Raw genomic sequence first — 22,318 nt, 5'->3', positions numbered from 1 at the left:
CCACCCAAGGTTCTGATCTTGTAGTTCCAAATAGTAAGGAGGGAAGATCTTTCGAGTAAGAAACTCTCTCTGTTTCTCTCTGTCTCTCTTCCAGTTACCCTACACGCACTAACTTTCTGCAATGTCCTCTGAATCTCCATTCTTTAAGCATCTTTTCTGATTTAAGAAAATAAGATATCAGTTATGGCCCAAGACATATTAAAAGAAAAACACCGGCATGTTTTATATTTTTCTTTCCTAGAATCCAATATACACATGAATTATTTGTTCAAATAAAAGGCACCTATTTGAAAGGGTAAGGGTTTTTATTATCTCCTATGTTTCTAGTTGTCTCATTTTAGCCTATCTGCAATATATTCTTTACTCGTATCAATATTCAATCTGTATTTGGGCATTCTTAACTTGAGCAAATTGCTGAGATAACAGTCCCTATAAAAGGCAATATTTTTACTATTTATTCTCTTTTACTTTTTTCCTGAGAAATATGCCTACCATAATGCATTAAAATAATTTAATTTTCAGTAGATTCCAGGAAGTAATGATAAAATGCAAATTTTTTTTTTTGGTACCGGGGATCAAACTCAGGTCCCTGGACTTTAAAATGCAAATTTTAAAAGACCCATATTAGGTAACAAGTGTCCAAAGGATAACTGTACAACAAAAGTAATTCAATTTTTAAAAACTGGAGACTGACAGGAAGATTGTAAAGTATGACCACAGTAACTTCTCTTTGGGAGTTTATAAATTAGTTTAAAAAGCAAAGAACGCAGACAGTAAAACAAAAGTACAGAATGTTAACAGGAAATGTATGACTAAGCATCTAATAAAAGGCACTAACAAAGAAGCTTTGAGATTACTTAATACAGAGAAATCACCATGGACCAAGAATAATTAGAAATAGCTTTCTGAAAGAAATGGAATCCATGATGTTGCTGTCAGATAACATTTACAAAATAGTTGGAATAGAAACCTAAGGGGTTTTTTTTTCATCATAAAATAAATACAAATGTGTTTAAAGATGATTTCTACAAAGAAATGAAGAAAATTTGCAAAGGTATATTAGTACTAAACTATAAAAGGCCCTGAATCTCAAACTAAAGACTGTGAAATGGGGCAGGGGATTTAGTTCAGTGGTTTCGCTGACTGCTGCGCAAGCTCAAGGACCCGAGTTCGATCCCCGGTACAAAAAAAAAAAAAAAGACTGTGAAATGAAATTTAACCCTTCTGGGCCTATCCACACTGAAAGAAAGCATACTACAAACTTTGAAGAACACTTGGGAAAAGCCATAATATTTTAAAGAGTTTGGTTCTATCCACACCGCTCTAATAGGTAGTGGAGGGGAAGAATGGATATAAAAATATACCTGATTTAATTTTCCCTGCTTTTCCCAAGTAACAATAAAATCACAAATAAATAATGTACACTCTTTAACTGTTAAATTCCATTTATGAAACATGATGCTACTCTTTCTCCTTTCTCTTTAGAGTAAGCATTTACTTCAAGGTTATGAGAAGTATTTCCCCTCATCCTGGTACATGTCAGAGCCAGTTACTTTTGCAGCTTTGAAGTTGCTTCAAGGTCTGTCATTTGGTTAGGTTAAAGGAACAAAGCCTGAGGTGCTTTGTCCTCCAGGATGCTATTTTTCCTAATTCATCTCTGTTTCAAAATGATTTATGTATTTTGGAGCATAGGGTATTTTTAAGTGATTAAAAAATCAACAAGTCCTATGTTGACATTATATTCAAGACATAATTTTCCAGTCATCTATTTTGTGTAAACATTTAAACTCACCTTTACATCAATCTGATGCTTTTATAAAAAGCAGCACTTTTTTCTTGGTAACTAAAGCATTCATTCAGTGTGAATTGAGTTATGGTGATACTTAACATTAAAGGAATAGAGGACATTCTTTTCTAACTTTATTATGAAATAATTTGAAGCCGATGGGAAAGTTGCAAAAACAACACAAAGAATTCTCCTTACACCCTTGATCTAGTGTCCCTATTAACATTTTATTTTATTAAACTGAACATTCTCTCATTATATAAATACACTATTTTTTCCAACCACTTGAAGTTCAGTTACAGAAGGTGATGCCTCATTATCTTGATTCTTTAGTGTACATTACCTCACATCAAGGAATATGTCCTACATAACTACAGAACCATCATCAAAATCAATAAAATAATACAAACAAAATTTTACCATTTAAACCTAATCAAATTTCATCCATTGCTCAATAACATCCAGAACTATACTTCACATTGCACTGTTATGTCTCTTTGTTCCCTTGAATCTGAAACACTTTTCTCTTTTCTTTTTTGTTTTGGTACCAGGGATCGAACAGGGGTCCTTGCACTTGTGAGGCAAGCAGAGGAACCACTAAGCTAAATCCCTGGGCCTCTCTTTTCTTGACCTTACCAATTCTGAAGCACAAAAGCTAATAAACAGAAGGTTCTTTAATTTGGATTCTTCAGGTGTTTACTTGATATTAGACGTGGCTTGTGTGTTTTTGGAATGAAAACCACAGAACTGATGCTCTTTTGTTCTAGGTTCATTATATCAATAGGAAAACAGTGGCAGTATGTCCCATTATTGAGGTTGGTAACTCCTGTCACTTGATTAAGATGGATACATTCCATGATGTCCCTATTTTTTAACTTAATAAAGAGAAACATTTTTTTGAATTTTTTCCATTTTTTATTTTATGAAACAGTAAAATAAAACTTCATAACAAAATAATAGTTAATACACTATGTATCATTATCTTCAAAGTAGTTACTCCAAGTATAAGTCATCTACAAAAAAAAAGGTTCAAACAGATATTAGCAAAAAAATCCTTTCTTTTCAATGAAGAGAAACTAATAGTATAAATGGAAACAAATTAGTATATATATATTCAAATATGTTTCAAAAAATGGAATAGGTAATTTAGGGAACCATTTGAACCTTTCCCCTCTTCCTATCTATCTATCTTCCATTTTGCTCCTAATTTGTATATACATGAGTGTCTCATATAAGAGAAACCATGCAATATTTAAGCTTGTGTGTCTGACTTATTCACTTAACATTATGTTAAGTTGCATGCATTTACCTATGAGTTCCTCAAATTTATCTTTATGTCAAAGTAGGATTCCACTGTGTATAAGTAGCACATTTTCCTTCTCCATTCATCTGTTGATGAACATATACAGTTTCCAAGACCAAACTATTTATCAACTGTGCTGCTATAAGCATGAGATGCATGTATCCCTGTAATACAATAAAGTTACACAAATATCCTGGTTCTCAATGAAGATACACTCACTATAGAATCTACAGATTTTGTTCAAATCAATTATTACTATGAAGGTTGCCAAAGTGATTTTCTAATTCCAACTTTTTTTCATTTTTAAGAAAGTATTCTACTAAAATCAGATCTTTCTGTTCAGCCCCATTTACTAATTGATTGTGTGTGTGTAGTGCTTGAGACTGAACTACAGACCCTCGAGAATACTAGGTAACCCTATTTATTTGTTTGTTTCTTTGTTGTGATATTGAAGGTTGAACTCAGGAGCACTCTACCACTGAGCTACTTCCCGAGTCCCTTCTTTAATTTTGTATTTTAAGAAGATATCTCCACTAAGTTGCAAACTGGGCTTGAACTTGCAATCCTCCTGTCCTGCCTCAGCCTCCTGAATAGCTGGGATTACAGGCATGTGCTATTATACCTGGACCTACTTACTCTTGTATCAGTGAATTTCAATTTATTCAATAAGTTAAATTGATCATTAATTATTTTGACATTCCAATTATTCCAAATTTGGTCAGTGGAGCTCTTTGAAGCTGCTTTTGTCATTCTTTCAATACTTCAATATGTTTGGCACAACATATCATTTCTCTAAGCCCTTTTCCTTTTAGGAGACGATGATATTTAGAGACAGAGATCTAGGTACTAGTGTACTCACTGTTACTATATTGCCATTGCTTCTAGATCTTTCTCAGGGATCACAGCTAGGAAATTCATGGAGACTGCACACATATACCTACATACCTATGGCCCACTGCTGGTTCAATGACTGGAAGGACTGAATTTCTCAGTATAGTCTTAAGGTCATCTAAATTAGAAGATTTTGTTGCATATTTATTTCCACATAACTCCACAGAGGTCTAATGGAAACTGAACAGGTGACAGAGAAGCGCAAGCAAGACCTCCTCTACTGATCCATTAGCCTGAGAAAGTGTCATTCAGACACTCTGCCACACATAATGTATATCAATGGGTTCTCTGTCTTGTTGAAATGATAACCATTGTAGTGTGGAAATTACAAAATCCTGAAGTATTGCTAAGATTCACTTTGACTGTATTATAGTCTTCAAAAAGAAAGGGCCAGGCTGGGGATTTAGCTCAGTGGTTCCGCCGCCTGCCTTGCAAGCACAAGGACCCAAGTTTGATCCCCAAGCCCAAAAAAAACCCCAAACAAACAAAAAGAAAGGGCCAACAGACTCAAAAAGCCACATATTGTAAAATTTCATATATATATATATATATATATATATATAAAAATGTGCAGACAGGATAAACCCATAGAGACAGAGTGGAGGGAAGGTAAAATGGGGAGTGATTGCTAAAGCACTTGGGATTAATTTTGGGAATGATAAAAAAATATTCTGAATTAAAGAGTCGTGATAGTGGCAAACTAAAAGCTACTAAACTGCACTTTAAGGGGTAAATTTTATGGTATATGAATTACATTTCAATAAAAAAGGAAAAGGTGACAATGTAGGACTCTCTAATGGTACAGCAAACATTAGCTTTGGGAGATTTTTGTGTTGCAAACTTTTGTGGCTTTCCTATACATCAAACACAGCACTTCTGACACAAAACACTGCCATTCAAGTGGAAAAAAAACTCATTAGAAAATGTTGACTTGTCAAGAGTAACACCGAAATTTTCAATTTTTCACTTCACTATATGACAGGGATATAACTTAGAATGGTAAACTTTTTGTATCTTATAAACATGTAAGTATGCTTTGAAGTTTCACTGTAAGAATTCTGTGACCTGTGGTTTTGAAATATTTGATTCAGCAAACATGCAATGCATGTTTGAGGAATTCTATGCCAAAATAGTCTCAATTTTAGCCAGTTTCTCTGCTTGCTGGCTCCCAGAAGTAGGCTTGCTGCGAACTAAGCCCAGTGCCCTAGAACTTTTTGTCCAATTGTTAATTAAATGTATATGGAAGCCTCTTTATTATAATAGGAAATGAATTTTCTTCTTACTGTCACCATGAACTTGAGATCAACTGACAAGAATGCACAAACTTTTTTCAATGAATGCCATTCTCAATCAAAAGGACTGAAATGAAAGGATTAAAATTAAAATTCAATGGGGCCGGGGATTTAGCTCAGTGGTTTCGCTGCCTGCTGCGCAAGCGCAAGGACCCGAGTTCGATCCCTGGTACAAAAAAAAAAAAAAAAAAATTAAAATTCAGTTACTTAAATTTTTTAATGAGTATAAAAGAAATTTAATTAAACTTTCAAATGAGGTTTTTTTTTCTAAGTCTGTACCATTTACACTTGTGAAGTTTGAAAGCTTAAAACCACACTAAGACTTTTGGGACCCTCTGTACTGTTACATAAAATCTCAGATTTACCCATAACTACTTAAGAAGAGAATAGTAGCTGGGAAATTCAGAAGAGCATAATCTATACAACAACACACACCCTTGAGTAATAAAAATTATCTTTCCCCCAAGAAAGGACTAGGATAAGAAAACAAGAGGTACATTAACTGTTGGCAGAGAAAATCAAGTACAAATGAGCAAAGGCCTCATTAAAAATGATTTAAATGATTTTTGTTTGTTTGTTTTTTTGAGACAAGTTTCACTTTGTAGCCCAGGCTGGCCTCAAACTTGCAGCAATCTACCTGTCTCAGACTCCCAACTTTTGAGATTTCAGGCAAGTGACACCATACCCAGCATGAACTGATCATTTTAGATCTAGAAGTTGAATGACAGGGATTCTGTGATGCTAAAAGAAGTAATTGACCCGAAGAACCCATATTTAAAAATTTGGAGCTGTGCCCAAAGCTTAGAAAAATTCCACTGAGATATAAAATATTGAAGCTGGCAGGAATATTATGATGGTTCTGAAAATTATAAATTCACAAACTTAGCTTTTACCTACACTAAAATAAAGGGGAAAAATAAAATATTAAAAACAATAGTTTTACACAATAAGAAAAGGAAACAATAAGAAAGGAAAGAGAAAGTTTAGAAACCTTTTAGGTTTCCTATCATATACCTATTAGATGAATACAAACTGGTTATACTCTCATTTCTCAGTTTTATCAACAGATAAGACCTATCAAAGTGAAATAATAAATGTTTTTAAGAACTGGCCCAGTGGTAGCAGAGTATTTTCTTCCATGACACAGATGACTGTCTGACATAAAGTATCTAAAAAAAATTTTTTAAAAAAGACTTGATAAGAGTTCTCTTTTAGGGCCCGGGATGTAGCTCAGTGGTTCTGCCGCCTGCTTCACAAGCGCAAGGACCTGAGTTCGATCCCCGGTACCAAAAAAAAAAAAAAGAGTTCTCTTTTAACAGCAGCAAAAACAATCAAGACTACAATATATTTATGTAAAGGTAGTCAAAGAAACAATAACTGAATGCTAAAATGAGGATCACCAACAGTTATCTACAACACTCACTTTAAAATTTTGTTTCTATCAACGCATGATTAGTCTTATTGACTTTGTAAATACAAAATTACAAAAACATCTACAAGTAAAATACCACTTTATCTGCTTTATATATTGCAATAGTTAAATTTTTAACTTGGAAAATGGTTCTGATTTTTAAGAAAAGTCTGAAAACAATGGATCGTATATCCTCAACAGAAATGGCAAAGGATAAAAATGTAGAGAATGTTTTATGAATCTGATAAATGTTTATGACCTTCCCCACCAAAGAGTAGCCTGATTTTTCTCTCCTTGCCTTATCCTTTATCTCACCAACTTTTCACTTGACTTTTCTAACCTAAGATGTAAGCTCTTACTTACCAGTTAGATACACTGAAAGAGAGGTTATGAAAGCAAAGGAAGGGCTAAGCTTAATTTGGATTTCATTCTTCTGAAGGGGTACAATGTAATAGGAGGAACACAATCTCTGAAGTCAGACTGGGTTCAAATCCTGGCTTTGCTGCTTACAATTCAATCTTGGGTAAATTATTTAGCATTATTTAGTACCATGCCTCACTTTAAATGGAAATATTTATAGCAACTACCCTATAAAGTCACTGTAATGAATAAGTGTGTTAATGCATGTACAGAACTTAACATACTGTTTGACACAGTAAGCACTCATCAAGTGTTAACTACTATAATTTACCAAGAGCTTTCTGCATTATCTCAATATTTTTTAAATGTCTTGGTGTTGTCTACTCTACGAGTTAAAAATTATCTTATGTTTGAATTATCTGGTCATTTCAATAAATGTATAACTCTTTAAAATCTAGGTTTTGCTGCATGACAGCCAATAAAAAACTGCTGTCTTCGACTTTATGCATAAAATCACATCCCACCTCTTTACTGTTTGACCTGCAGCCTACCCCACAGCTGGTTCATTTAATCTAACATCTATCATTCTCTTAACAGTCATTTGCCCAGGTGGGACTACCTGATTGGCTCACAGGAAGGAGTAGGAGTAGGTAGGTAATACAATACATGGTATTCTGTTCTCCTTCCTCATAAGAAAGATATGCTGAAGGATATGCATATATTACTTCTAATGTTATTAAATGGAAAGTATAAGTTATTTGTTAAGAGAGCAAACATCAGAGTAAAATCATAAAATATGAGCATTTCATAAAAATGTCATGCTTGCTTATTTGCTGGTTCAGGGCATCTAATTACTTTTGAGTTAAAAGTTATACTCAATTTAAAATCTGATATACAGAACTCAAATGAGGCAGAAAAGAAATCACTTTAGTTAATAAAAGTCTATATATGCTGTATGATACATGTAGCATATGTAGACTTATGCTACATACACAGAAAGCTTTCCACAAGTGATCATAACTGGCTCCATTACAATTAAAATAAGATTAGACTTACAAACCCACTATTTTTTTCTACTTTCTGAATCAGCACACAGGTTTAACCAATCAATTTTTGCATTTATACACAAAACATCATTTTATTCATTTACAGATTCCTGTAATTTATGGTTCCTCCCTTTATAGAACTAACATGACAATTAAAATATTTCAGTAGATATGAAACAATCTCTCTCCTGCAACTACTAAAATCAAGCTAATATAAAGTACCAGTTGCCAGTACTGAAAAATAAGGAAAATGTGTGAATAAAGAGAATTTAATCAGTATTTTGGCTTGCTTGTCCATTTGTTTTTAATTGACAGGCTATTTTACAAGTGTGCAGGGAAAGAAGTTAACCTGTAGGAAATTTATAGTAATACAAATGAGCCCTGTCCATAGAAATGAAAATTGTGTCCTATTAAGATGATTACAGTCCAATGGCTATTCATCAGTTTTGCCAGTTTTGCATTCATTTCAGCATTCTTTGATTATAAATGTGTGATACTTCAACTGCAATCATATCAGTAATTAATGAGTTAAATAAAATCTTTGATACATGTTCATTTTACATTTGTATGAAAATCACAATCATACTCACTTTTTAAGTTGATCCTGTAACAATAGTCCACAGCGACAGAGGGCCAAAACAAAAACATACTGCATACAATAGTTGCAACCAATAATTGTATAATACAACTTTGAAAATGTGGCAAAGATAGGCAGCCTAGAAAATTAATACTGTAACTAAATACACTTAGGATCACTGATACTGCAGGCGACTGCAATATTGATTATGCCCAAAGTGGGCTGTAAGCAGGCTGTGAAGAGTTAACCCCACAACTGGCTTTTTTAAAGAAGTAAGTCCAGCCAAAGCCTATGTGCCAAGGTCAGAGTAACTCACACTCAAATGCCATTCCCAAAGTTAAAACCTTCTTGCTAGAAGGACAATGTTCTAATTACATACATTATATATTCTGTTCCTAATTCAAGAATGCTTGGTCTTATTCTTCACAAGCCTGGCTTACATTAATTTCCATAGAAACTGCACAATTCCGCATCCTCACACATAGTTCTACCCTTGCACATAGCTCCCCTTTACCCCAATTGATTACCAATAAAAATCAGTGGCTTGGACTGGTCAGTGCCTTTGTCACTTATACTGGCATTGGTCATCCTTGCACCTTGCTTTCTGTCTCTTTTAATTCTCTCTTTTAGTTTTTTTTTCTTAGTCCTGCATCATACACTGGGCGAGACTGAAGCCTACTGCAGAAGTTTCCCATAATGTTTCAGGGGTCCCCAGTAGATACAATAATTATTTCTCTATATTACAAAAATGGAAATAGTCGGCCAGGGATTTAGCTCAGTGGTTCCACCACCTGCCCCACAAGTGCAAGGACCTGAGTTCGATCCCTGGTTCCAAAAAGAAAAAAGAAAAAAAGGAAATAGTCTAGAAATGTATTGTTCTCTAGTCTCTCTCTCTCTCTCTCTCTCTCTCTCTCTCTCTCTATATATATATATATATACAATTAATATATATTATTATAAGTATATCCTACAGCATATATAGACTTATGCTACATACACATAATATATAGACTTCAGTATATACCTATCCACATTATAGACAACATAAAAATGATAACTGTCCTAATATTTAAGTGAGTAACCATTTCTATCACTTAGGAATAAGAATCTGGAGAATAACTATGAATCTTAGACCAACTCCTGCATTTTAATTCTTCCCCTGGTTGTATATTACAAAGAGGGGCACAATTCATAATTTGGTACCAAGAGTTTAATTTTAGAGGCACACAATTAAATATTTAACTTTTCAATTAGACACAGTATAGAGATAGGACAAACTGAAACATTCTTTCTATTCACATACCAATCAATGCAGCACTTGTGATACCAGATGTATGGGGGTTTCTCCACAGACAGCAAGAAATTCTCCAGGAATACTGTTATAGTTCCAATCTAGAATGAACCTCAAAAGTCTAATGAGTTTAGAAGTGGGATTTTCAGAAGATGATTGGATCACGGGGTGCTATACTCATCAGTGGATTAATCTATGAATTCATAAATAGGAGCTGCAGCCTGACTGGACATGGGTCACTGGGCCCACTCCTCCCTTCTCTCTCCTTTTGGTAGCCATGAGGTGAACACCTTTCCCCTGCCATGCTCCTTCACCATGATGTTGTGCCTTTAAACCAGGTAACTATGGACTGAACCCTCTGATTCTATGAGCCAAAATAAACTTAAATTGTGGGTGTCAGGCACATTGTCCCAGTGATGGGAAAAGATTAGGTATCCTGTCATTTAACTCAATTCTGACCCCCACTGCTCTTCAGATGGCACCAGATTCCACAGGTTAAAGGCTTGGACCACGACAGTCTACCCTCTTCTCCCCTTCTACTTCTGATGTCAATCACAAGCTCCAATTTGTGACCTATGCTTCTGACCAAGCAGCTATAAATTAAGATTGCCACAACCCCCACTTTGGGTTCAAACAATTTTATGGAGGGACTCAGAGAACTCAGAGAAACACTTTACTTACTTTTAACACATTTATTATAAAGGATATAGGTGAAGAGTTCAGTTGGAAAAGATGCATAGTGCAAGGCATGTGGGAAGAAGCACAGAACTTCCATGTTCATTATGGATCTACAGTACTACCCTCCAGGAACTTTCATGTGTTCAGCTATTTAGAAGCTCTGTCCCTTAAAGTTTTTAGAGAAGCTTCATTATATAGGCATGAATGATTGTCACTGGCCATGAGTGAACAATTTGCAGCCCCTTTTCACTCCCTAAAGGTTAGTACACTTCTGTTAATTTCAAACAATCTACACAGATTCACAGAATTACTCTAATAATATGTTGGCTCCCTCTTGCAACCATCCCTCCAATCCTGAGGCTCTCTGGGAGGATCCCCCAGTCATCTCATTATTATAAAAAAAAGTTTTTTGAAAATTCCAAGGGTTTAGAAGCTGTGTGTCAGGAACAAGAAACACAAACCTAATATTTCTTACTGTATCATAATATTACATATAGGTTAAATATCTATTAGTTAGTAGCTTTCTCATAATCAACTCATAATAATTTAATCATATTTTCACAGCAAGAAAAGACAATGTTCTTTTAGTCTTCCCTCTCAGTCTCAAAATTCAGTTTCAAACATTCTTAATTTCAAATAACAGCAATCAAAATGCTTTTCAAAAATTGTCTTGGCAATGAGTTCCAGCCAGCACAGTCACAATTAATTGAAGATGCATATTTCAAATTTTTATTTTTAATCCTAGAAAATAATTTCCAAAGTGATATTTCCTGAAGTCAAAACCCAGACTTCATGTCTCTAGAGTAATCTTGCCATATAGTAGTTTTAACTTCAGTAAGTCTATATCACCTTCCCAAAGTAGTTCTGGCTGGCCTGGGCTTGTTGTAAATAGCAGGTTCAGTCAGACAGCTTTTTAAAAAATGTCAACACTCTTTAACAAGTCACACAATGGACAAGGAAAGTATTGTCCTTCAAAATAAAAATGTGTTTCCTCTTATGAAATAAAGTTTATTGTTTAGGAAAGTCTGCTTAAAGAAATGGAATAGTTTCATATTCTCTAAGAAAAAAAAACTGAGAGGCCATCTCATCTCACTTTTCTCTTCCTTTTTCAAATATGACCCAGAGAGTAAATGTTTTATGTATAACAGGAAAGTGACACGTCATTAAAAGATGCACACTTGTAAATCTAATAGTCATAAAAGACTGAGCAACCCAAAATCTGCTCTTTACTTTTAATATCTGAAAACAATCAAATAATTTTATGCTAAATATAAATTTTCCAAACTCTCTAGTCTATTCTCCTCTAAAGTTTTAAACAAATATACTTGATATGAGAAATAGCTTTTTATCCAAATATCAAATATTGTGAGTATTTGAATAGAAAATACAAACAGTCCTAATCCCAATCATAGTCTATGTTGTAAAATGTTAATGTATTTAAATTTTTAAATTATATATGGAATTAATTTAAATGCTGCACTTTAAACAATTAGTTATTAATATTTCACTCATATTAAATAACAAGAACACATAAACAAGTAATACCTAATGCAGGAAATTTTCAAAGGCAAACTGCATATTGTGAGAAGTCTACGTTTTGGCTTCTGGAAAATGTTAACTTCAAACAATCTACACAGATTCACAGAAGAGCTGAAAAGCTCTCTTAAGGAAAACATTAAATAATGCTGTAATCAAATAAATTTTAAAAAATGCAGAGTGATATTTATACCTCTTAGTCAGGCCAAATTAATAAAGCAAACTTAATAGTCAGGGTTTCATAATAACGTTAATGAATTCTTTTTTTTTTTTGGTACCGGAGATCGAACTCGGGTCCTTGCACCTGCACAGCAGGCTGAGAAACCACTGAGCTAAATCCCGGGCCCAATATCGTTAATGAATAATGTAAGACATTAAGTTACTGAAAATGCTTGTTCCAGTTTTATACCAATTTTCAACATTACTATTATTATTTAAAATAAATTTAAATATCACAGTATTAATATTTTTAAAATAACTCATCAAGTAAATCACTTCTTGATAGATACGTATTGCCACAGTAAGCACTTGGAGTGCCTTCTCCACCAGTCCTACCACAGGCTACTCCATAAAAAAGAAAATGTGTGCTCTGAACATCATAATTATCTCAAACTGTGCCCTATATATATATACACCTAAGTGAGCTGGAAATGGGCACCCGATATGATTTAGAGATTTGTAAGCAAATATGAGAAATGTAGTCCACACAACAGCAGTGATAACATTTCAGGCCCATCTAATTCTGCCTCTCTAAGGAACTCTGGATACACAAGACAGTTAAGAGCAAGAAAAAAAGCAGAAAAAATTTAAAAAGAAATTACGTTAGGTTACTCGTGGAACACTAAAAAAAGTCTATGAACTGCTGAACTGAGAAGGACAGTTACATAACCCAGAACTATAGCTTTCAGAAATTCAAGAATGGCCTATCAATTCTATTGTTCATAAGAGAAATGTCTGATCCTATATTGGGGAATGAATGTTATACATGGGACGTTATTGAGAAAACTGGTAGCTTGTGAATATGAGAGTACATGAGACAGTAGCATACATCAAAAATGTCAAAATTTTATAAATGTTTAAAAATGTTTTACAAATTTTGTAAATGATTTTATAAATGTTTCGTGGTTATATAAAAGAATTACCCTGTTCTTGGAAAATATCCATTGAAGAATACAGGAGTTTAAAGACTAGGGATGTAACTCAGTGGTAGAGCATTTGCATAGTGTACACAAAGCCCTGAGTTCAATCCCCAGCATAGGAAAAAAATAAATAAATAAAAATGATGTAGGGGTTTACAGACATGTCTACAACTTAAATGGTTCAGAAAAAATAATAGGTAGTGGAGGAGGGTTTGTGTGAGTAAACAAATCTAACAGGATATTAACAACTGGTAAATCTGAGGGGTTTTAGTTGAGGAGAGAGAAATGAAAGACTGGAGAAGACGAAGTTGTTAGAATTTTCAGGAGAGGAGGGAGCTGTAGAGGGAGTTATAGAGAGGAGGGAGTTGTACAGAGCTATAGAACTTCAGATTATTCCTCTTGAGAATTCACCTAAGCACTCACAGAATATGAATATGAAAATCCAGGAAGCCCAAGAAAAAAACAGTCAGAAATGTTTACACTTAACAGTATTTGGCACTCGTATAGGAACTGAGAATAGTACCTGTTCCCACCAACCCAACAAAAAAAACTTCATGATTCAGTCACAGAGGTAGAATATACAGAAAAGTCTTTGTTCAGGAGTGGAGAATTATTAGCCCTGTACACAGGTCCTATCTAATAAATCTTAAAAACAATTACTATAACTGTATTCAATATTTTTTAACATGTGATTGACATAAAAGTTACATTTTAAAAACCCAAGTCAAACTCCTACAGATAAAAACTACAGTATGTGAGATCAAAAATATTTTGGATGGAATTAACAGTGTATTCTATATTGTAAAAGTTAGTAGCTTTGAAGACAGAGCAATAGAAACTTTTCAAAATGAAATGCAGGAAGAGAATTTAAAATATAAACAGAGACTCAATGAGCTGTAGGATGACTTCAGTTGGCCTACTATACATATATTTGGAATTCCCAAAACAGTGACAGGATGGGAGGAATACAGAATAAACAATTGAGCAAAAAATGTCCAAAACTGCCTCAAATTTGTTGAAAACTAAAAACTCTTAAGTTGAAAAGGTCAATGAACCCCAAGCACAAAGAAACATGAAAACAATTATACCCAGGCGAACCATCATAAAAAAAAAAATCAGTGATTAAAAAATGTTTAACAGATTCAGAGAGAAAACAGACATGAGTCAAATAAAGAAAGATGAAAGTAGATTTCTAATCAGAAACAAGAAAAATTAAAAGGGAGGGAACATCTTCAAAATACTGAAAGATAAGCTAGCAACTAGAATTCTAGCCCTAGGAAAATATCTTTGAAAATCAAAGAATAAACAGATTTTTCAACATACAAAAACTAAATTTTTTATCAGCCAGTTCACACTATAAGAAATATTTTTTAAAAGGAAGTACTTTGGGCAGAAAAAAAACCACACAATATTGAAATATGAATCTATACAAAGATATTAAAGTGCAGAAAGGTAACTATATTTATGATATTTTCCTCATTTAAATGTCTCTAAAGATAACTGTTTAAATGAAAAGAATAACGTTTTATGGGACTAATAACCTATACAAAAGTAAAATGTGCAACAACCATAGTACAATAATCAGAAACAGAAATTAAAGCAAATTACTGGAAAGCTCCTGCACTATACATGAAGTTGCATATCACTTGAAAGTAGACTTTTGATGTATATTATAAACCCTAAAGCAGTCATAAAAATTACCAGTTGTTACTAATAAGCCAACAAAACACATAATCTGGAATTGTAAAAAGTTTCAAATAAAAAAAGAAAGAAGAAAGGAAGAACAAATAATAGAAAACAAATAGCAATATAAGATGTAAATCTAACTTTGAAAATTTGAATGAGATTTATAAAAATGGGAATATTTCTGTTAGGACAGAAGATTCATCACTTTTACTCTTCCTCAACCTTGGTGTTCAATAATAAAAAAAAGGCTCTAAGCCACTATATTTATTTTTAATCATAAAAGGTCAGATTATATATATATATATGTATTTAAAATATGTAGTATATATATACATATATATATATAATTTTTTTAAATACCCACATAGTTTAAGAAGCAGAAGATTACCAACTTTCTCTTACCCTTCAACTCAGGCAACCATCATCCCAAATTCTAAATGAATCATTCCCCTGCTCTTCCTGGTTTTACCAGATGTGTATGAAATCCTGAATAACAGTATTTGTTAGTCTTTGTGTTGTTATAACAAAATATCTGAGGCTGGGTACTTTATAAAGAGCTTCATTTAGTTTACAGTTTTGGAGGCTGAAAGTCCAAGACTGAACAGCCATATCTGGCAAGGGTCTCGCACTGTGTCTGAAAATGACAGATGACATCACACAGCAGGAGCACAAGCAAGAGGTGCACAGCACATATGGAAGCAGTGCTGTTCATAATCCCAAAGACACAATTCCAAATGTCATAATCTCCATACTAAAATCTTGGAAAGATCAAACTTTCTGCAGCCTAAGAAATCCCCAAAATCACAATCTCAAAAGCTTAAAATCCTTAAAACTGCAAAACCTACGGGGTGGAGGTTTATGTTTGGGGTTGTGTCCTTTGGTATTAAGATTGGCACCATAACAATGTATCTGAGCAAATGTTTATTTTGTACATTGTCATAAAGATAAAACTATATATTCTCCAGCTGCCACTGGAGACTTAATCAGCTATTTTTGAATCTACTACGTATATTGACAGTTAACTTATTAGAATTAAAAAACTGAAGAAAATAAAAGAGATAAATTTATGGCAACAGTTTACCAATATGTTAATGCGCAGATCAGTTCTTCAATTTTACAATCCTTCTACAACCTTAAATTATTCTCTATGGTGTTCATCACAGATTGTAACAATGTATTTATTTTATGACTGAGCCTCATTCTCTTCTCTTTTTTCTGGATTACAATTTACATGATGAATACACAGATCACCTCTGTACTTTTCTTCATTTTATCCAGAATAACAATCCTTGACCACCTAACTAGACTCTCCAATTAACTAATTTTACAAATAAATTTGAATCAGTTTTTTAAATATGCAGTATGTCACACTAAGATGTCAATTTGCTATGCTATGTATTTCATCTTTGCATCATTTCTGAAACTGGAGGTATACACTGTGTAAACACTTTTAGAGAGTTGCAATGCATCTTATGAATGTTTTGCAAATTTGACTCCATGAGAGTGCATTATCACAATTCTGAATTTGCATGTAAGCATTATGCACATAGATAAATGGTTAAACATTCTCAATAAACAAAGGGACATCCTTTTTTGTACATGCATTTGTGAAAGATAAAATTTCTAGCACTCTCAGCTGTTTGAAACTGCATGAGTGGGGACCCTCTGCAGTTTCTTGTCTGGTTGATCTTGTCAAGTGACTTAGGTTGTTCATCACGCTATTTCACATGGAAACAGTTATAAAAATGGGTGCACACAATTACACATTTGTATATTTCACTTTTTGAACTATTATGAATAGTTCATCTGCTCATCACTGTTACTAACACATGACTGTTGTTAGTATGCTGGGGTGCTTACATTTGCAAAAAAAGTATACTATTACTATCTATTACATTGTGTAAAGTGGTCTATGGAGCATTCTGTTGTGTTTTTATTCCTCAAATCATTCCCTTTAAATGTAAATAAATGTCTCAAATTTTTAATTATTTTTTCCAGAACTACCATATTTTTAGAACTTTGATCTTTTGGGATTTTAGACTTCAGGAATTTTGATCTTTCAGAATTTCAACATTCATCACTTTGAATACACAAGGGCCAAAAACATGGGATGGCCTTACTGCCTAACAATCTGCTCTCAAGATAATTAATCCAATCTCTTGGGACCTAACCTACTTCAGAGATAAGCATTAGTCCCTTCTGAGGGTAGGGCCCCTGTGACCTCATGACCTGCCACTAGGTTACCTCTTAAAGGTCCACCTCCTCTCAATACTGTTACATTGGAAACCAAATTCTAGTGCTCTTTTTTGTGAGTACAAACCATATCCAAAGCATAGCATTTATACATTTTTAATTTTTATGAAAATAGGATCATATTGTATATATTCTAGTATAATTTTCTTTCATTCAACATATTTTTATATTCCTCCATATGAGGAATTACCATGATCCATTACTTTTCAACGTATTTATTAATTCTGGACATATGAATTATTTCCAAAGAATTGCTCTTAGAAACAGTACTTACGGGCCGGAGATTTAGCTCAGTGGTTTCGCCGCCTGCTGCGCAAGCACAAGGACCCGAGTTGGATCCCCGCTACTCAAAAAAATAAAAAAAAGTGCTTATGAACATCTTGTGCATCTCTTGATTTAACTGGATCTCTATGGGAATATAATTGCTACATTATTTCCTGACTTTATGGTCATTCTATGTTATCCCCAGTGTAAACTAAGGCTTAGGCTTATAGATACCAAGAAATATAATCAAGGTCACATAGCTAAGTAGTAAAGTTAAAACCAACAAATACTACTCCTTCCACTTAAAGGAAAATACTCAAAGTTAGGTAGCACATATCCCCAGAAATATTTAATTATCAAAAAGAATCCTGATAAATAATATTTTCTCTTGTCTTACTTTAAGTTGTAAAAAGAGGACCTAGCAACTCATTCCCCTCAAAATAACTTCTTCACCATTCACAGAAACTTGATTACATTAAGGTCATACAACTAAAATTTTATTCCCATAAAAATATCCCTGAAAATTCTAGTCAAACATATTTTATAGTTGTGCTTGCTTCAGTAGCACATTTACTAACGATGAAACAATACTTAGATTAGCATAACCTCTACACAAGACTGACATGTAAATCTGTGAAGTGTTCCATATTTTATATATATATATATATATCTGTGTGTTAAATATTTTGGGATGCATGTAAATTGTGTATATATAAAACAATAAAAATAGTAATAAAGTAGTTCTTGATTTGGTTACAATTTTAGGTTAAATATAAGCACTTTTATTTTTGCCATGACTAAATTTTGCTTTTGGAATTAGTTTAAGACTCATTGAAGTGAATGTGATAATCATTTTTAAAATACTACATATTCGTTTTAGAAATTATGTAAGAATATTTTCAAAAATGTTCTGCACATCATCTTAACCAATCAAATAATTTCCAAGAGACCTAACACTATTCTTACATTTTAAAAATTGACCTTTAGCTATGTCAACTGTTTAGCTTTGCAGTCTTTCATTTAAAAAGTATTAATAATTTAATCTGATTTATTTCACAACTCAATCTTGTTTTTTAAATGATCCTATCTTTTCTCATATTCTACTAACATGGCTACATATTAATTACATGGATGCTACAGTAAAGCATACTTACGTTTTTCTATAAATGGAACTAATTAGACCAACAGCAAAGGCATCTTTACATTACTTTCTAAATATTACTTTAATACTTTCAAGAAAGGAAGTCAGATTATAACAAAATTATTACATAAAAGCTTAATTGTACTGCATAAACACTGAAATGAATGATTTTAATTAGATGCATATCAATTCTATATTATATAAGTTACAGAAAAAGTATCTTTTTTTGTTGGTTTTTTTTCTTTTGGTTTTATTGAGACAAGGTCTCACTATGCATTCAGGCTGGTCTTCAACTCACTAGGTGGTCCAGGGTGGTCTTGAACTCACAGTGATACTCCTACATTAGCCTCAAAAAAGAGGTCAAAATATCTTATGACCTCCAAAATGGCTAGGGTATCAAAAACCAACCGTCTATTTTAGGGATCTAAAATTTAATGTTTCTTTAATAGGGCTGCTGAATGCTTTAAAAATGGCATTTCAAATATTTTCTTCAATTTGAGATAAACACTACCTAAGTAATGCTGAGCTGAGCCAAAAAAGCCAAAATTTTAACAGTATCTCCAAATCTAGCATAATGGTTTAATGTTCTACTGTTTGCTGCCTTAACAAAACAAATGTTTACATCAAATTCAGAAATCTGGAGACTCAAACTCACAATGAAACTGCAAGGACATATTGTGATACTTGGTATTATTACCAAAAACACTTCTCCAAAAGGGGAGAGTATACAGACAACCTAATCATCATAACTGGAAATATGCTGATATGTTCACCTGACCAAAAATCCACTGCTGCAATGAATTATATTACCTGGGAAAGCTAATTTATAATCAGTGCTAATGTGTTCTATAATCTGATTTACAAGAGCAACTCATTAGAAAGAGAACAAGGTCCATGAATTTCCACATAAGTGACTGATTCTGTGTTTCTCCTGGGTGAGACTACAGGAGTCTACCTGTTACTGGCCTTCTTGGAGTATGGGAATGTCCTGTCCTGTTGTGGGGCAAGCAGTAAGTGTTCTGGTTATGAAAACTCTACCTTCTAAAATTCACTGCAAATCAAGGACAAAAATCATGAAATTTTAGGCTTAACAACAGAAAGCATCTTTCTATTAGCAGCTAATAGAAAAATTTGTTTCAGGGTAATAATGAAATAAACTTTGGGTAAATCCTCAGGGTAAAAGGTAAGACTCCAAGAACTTTGGCTTTGAGAATAATGCACAGCCATTCTATATAAAAAAGAGAATGATCTGTTTTCCTCAGAGAGAGACAGGGAATAGGAAGAGTCACAATGCCATAGCAGACATGCAGGTATTGCATGACCAATCATTAGCAATTCACATATATTTTAAAGCAAATTACATTTTTAGCAATTCATACTTTCTTCCTTCATTGAATACACATGAAAACTATGATTCTGAGGTAGAAGTCCAACAAAGCTGGGTGTGACAGTGCACACCTATAAACCCCCAAATTCTGGGAGGCTGAGGCAGAAAGATCACAAGTTTGAGTCCAGCCTTGGCAATTTAGCAAGACCATTTCAAAATATAAAAAAATTTTTAAAGGCTGGGGTGTAGCTCAGTGAAGGCCCCAGTATTGAAGGAGGGAAGAAAGGAAGGAAGGAAGGGAGGGAGGAGGGAGGGAGGGAGGGAGGGAAAGGAAAGGAAAGGGAGAAAGGGGTCAGCCAAACAAAACCAATGCATTTATTTGTATAGATAATTCTCAAATTCTCAGAAGCTCAGTATATTTGGGATTGATACTAATGTACTAAAGGAATACCAAAAACAAAAAACAAAACACAAAAAGCTGAGCATGGTGGTGCACGCCTGTAATCCCAGCACTGGCTGAGGCTGAGGCAGGAGGACTGCTAAGAGTTCACGGCCAGCATGGGCTACCTAGTGAGCTCAGGGCCAGCCTGAACTACAAAGGGAGACCCTGCCTCAAAAAACCAAAAAAACTGGGGCCAGGGATTTAGCACAGTGGTTCCGCTGCCTGCCCTGCAAGTACAAGGACCTGAGTTTAATCCCCCATAACAAAAAAATAAAAAATAAAATAAAATAAAGGAATACCATATTTTCACTTATATTTCTTACTTCAGAAACCACTTATCATTTTATTATTAAATTAAGCAATGAGAAATAGCATTATAATTTTAATATTATTTTCTAAATTGATTTTTATCTTTGTATCATTTTAATCTTGGTTTTATTATTTGAATAATCTCTTGCAAATGTATTTAATAATTTATTTTTCAGTGGTTTCAAACATATTCCTAAAACTATTAATGTATTCGTTTAATTTAAAAATGAAGTCACATTTTTTCTCATACAATTAATCAATCTTGACTGTTCACTTTCACAAATTAAATGACAATATTTTAACCAAAACTGATAATTCAATAAGCAAATAAGTTTTGACTAAAAAGTTCTGACCTAAAAGTTCTGACACAATACATTCAATGATATGTAACATGGAAACATCTTTCATTAAAAAACTGTTTAGGAAAAGAGTACTAAAATAATACTTTCCATTTTTCTTAGCATTGTCAGAGCATATTGAAGCAATTAAAGGAACTCTAAATGAAAGAGCAACTTAGGGTTTTGAACAAGCTTTAGTAAAGCTTTGGAGGACTAATGGATAATAAATACTTTTGCAAGTCAGATGTTTTTCAACACTTTGCTTTCAGCAAAATTGAAAGGGATCTTAAGTGAATGACCATTTCATATATCATTGAAAATTTCTGATGATAGGTCACCATGTAATTTTGTTGTACAAATGATATGGAAGAGGTAAAAAAAAAAACACACTTCCACCTTCTTAAAGTGACAAGGTTTCTATTATAACTCTGAAAAACAGGAGTGTGAAGCTCAATCCAGTCTCATTCTAAACATAATATTTATCCAGATATATGAACTAATCAAGGGTGAAGAAAGATATACCTCCATTACAATTTTACTTTCAATGCTTAATAATTATTTAACTAAATTTGTAATATACTGGTTTTGTTCAATTGTGCACTACTAATTGTAATGACAGTGTATCACAGTCACAAGTAAATGAAAAACACAAAATATCAATTTATATGCATAGTTTTAAAATAAAGCAATATGATACTGTGATTATCTTAAAACCTTTAGGCATTAAGATACATTAGGTACGATAATATTATGTCAGAGAAGTGTACTGGAAAATTGAGATTAAGGATATATAAAAATCTCCACTTCTGGTTGTAAAGAAGAGTTATACACTTTTTTTTTTTTTTTTTGGCACATTAGAGATTAAACCTAGATCTTTTGCAATGAACTACATCCCAAGCCCTTTTTAACTTTTTTTTATTTTGAGACAAGGTCTTGCTAAGTTGCCCAGACTGGACTCAAATTTTCAATCACCCTGCTTTAGTCTCCCAAAGTGCTGGAATTACAGACATGCACCACCATACCTGGTACATGAAGAAAGCCTGGTCGAATGAATTGTAAGACAGAAAAGATGAGACTTATTTGAGAAAAAAACAGACATACAACATGGATGTAGAAAACTGAAGGATATCTTTGAGCAACAGCAAGTAGTTTGGCTAAGGTATAAGATACATAATGCCAATTAATACGTCAGGTGAAACTTTTTCCTCCCCTTTAGTACACAAAAATCACAGGAGGCCACTGTTTTGG

At 33.4% G+C, this 22,318-nt stretch overlaps 1 protein-coding gene and 1 non-coding gene across 12 annotated transcripts in view; one reads left to right on the top strand and one right to left on the bottom strand.

Moving 5' to 3' along the window:
• Wdpcp (WD repeat containing planar cell polarity effector) overlaps window positions 1-22,318 on the bottom strand; it is a 406,541-nt gene that overhangs the window by 379,376 nt on the left and 4,847 nt on the right. Inside the window, exon 2 of one of the 11 annotated variants that reach the window (XM_087216009.1) lies at window positions 17,524-17,592. The exons of the other annotated variants lie outside the window; for them this stretch is intronic. The gene's annotated coding sequence lies outside the window, so the exon portion shown is untranslated. The remainder of the gene's footprint in view (window positions 1-17,523; window positions 17,593-22,318) is intronic. 11 annotated transcript variants of the gene reach the window in all.
• LOC147826926 (U6 spliceosomal RNA) lies at window positions 18,063-18,166 on the top strand. The gene has a single exon (XR_015453312.1). It is a non-coding gene; the product is annotated as a U6 spliceosomal RNA (small nuclear RNA).

This window comes from Heterocephalus glaber, unplaced genomic scaffold (genome assembly GCF_053883595.1).
Source record: "Heterocephalus glaber isolate CG9 unplaced genomic scaffold, H.glaber_assembly_v1.0 deba00001457, whole genome shotgun sequence".
Taxonomy (NCBI): Eukaryota; Metazoa; Chordata; class Mammalia; order Rodentia; family Bathyergidae; genus Heterocephalus; species Heterocephalus glaber.
The sequence above is the reverse complement of the archived record's forward strand: the minus strand, read 5'-3'. Positions and strand labels throughout refer to the sequence as shown.